Below are 1,484 nucleotides of genomic sequence, written 5' to 3'. Positions count from 1 at the left end.
AAAACATAGTATTAAAAATATATAATAAATAATTTTTTTTAATATGAATTAAATATTTAATTAATAAACTAATATTATTAAACCTAATAAAACGTTAACTAAATATAATAAACAATTTTCAAAATAAATATGTATCAGTGTTTATCAAACAATTATGTAATAGTACTAATTGAAATATTTGATGCAAGAAAGTTCACAACCAAAAGCAAGTTGCCTTGTGGTAAAAGCACGTTGCCTAGTGGTAAAGGGATGCTTTTTGTGTCCATTTTTTATATTTAAACTTTTAACGACCAAATAATAAAGACTGCCACATGGAATTAAAAAATAATTAAATAATGGAAAAGATATAAAAGCCATGACCAAATCCACTAAAAGACTAAAATTAAGGATTCTGAGATTCGCCCTGATCACTTCAATTTTTTTAAACTACTAAGATACTCAATCTTTATTTTCAATTTATAAAAAATAATTAATATAAATTTTTTGAGCAATGCTATTTAGTATGAAGGAATTTGAACAAGAAACACAAGAATGTACATGTGTCATTAATTTAATGGATAACTTTTTATTTATTATAAATTAAATTTCCTTTTTAATAGGAATCATGGGGTGGTTGGGATAAAGAATGGTTGAGATTTATTCTTGCTTTTCTTATTTTTACTTTTTCTTACTAATAAGCATTTTCCAAATTTTTTATATGGACAAAAAGTAAACAGAAGTACTTTAATCTAAATATACTATTGTTTGGATGATTATTATATATTATTAAAATTCTTTTAATTTAAATTTTTAGTGATTTCTTAATAAATAAAATATTATTTATGTTAATTAAATTCTAACTTATTTCAGATATAAGTTAATATACTTCAAATATTAACAATTTTAACTAGCTTTTTGAATACTTAAAAAAATAAAACAATATATATTCAGTAAAAAAATTCATAAAAATGTATTTTGTTTTGCTTACTATAATAAGAATTTAAAACTTTGAATTGTCTGGGTGATTATATATACTATATTTATAAATTTCCTAAAATAAATTAGTTTAATTCCATATTTAAATGTTTCTAATTTTAATTTAATATCATTTATTATAATTAAAATTTAACTTATTCTATAAATATATATATATATATATATATATATATATATATATATATATATATATATATATATATATATATATATATGTCCGTGTGTGTCATTTTAATTGTTATTGTCTCAACAAATTAAGAGTTTTAGTAAGAAGTTTGTGTTTCTTGAAGATAATATCATGACAAAGTTAGGAAGCATTCTTCTGATGATGTGTGTTTTGTTCGCTCTCATGAGCCACACTTTGGGATCTCGTCCATCTATTATAGGTATACACCTATCATAAGTTAGTATTATTATTGTTATAACCTATATAATTCTAAATAGTTTTCATAAATATTTTTTTAAAATATATATCCTACATACTAATTTAAATTATATTTAAATGAGTT

Source organism: Vicia villosa, linkage group LG6, assembly GCF_029867415.1.
Source record: "Vicia villosa cultivar HV-30 ecotype Madison, WI linkage group LG6, Vvil1.0, whole genome shotgun sequence".
In the NCBI taxonomy this organism is placed as follows: domain Eukaryota; kingdom Viridiplantae; phylum Streptophyta; class Magnoliopsida; order Fabales; family Fabaceae; genus Vicia; species Vicia villosa.
The sequence above is the reverse complement of the archived record's forward strand: the minus strand, read 5'-3'. Positions refer to the sequence as shown.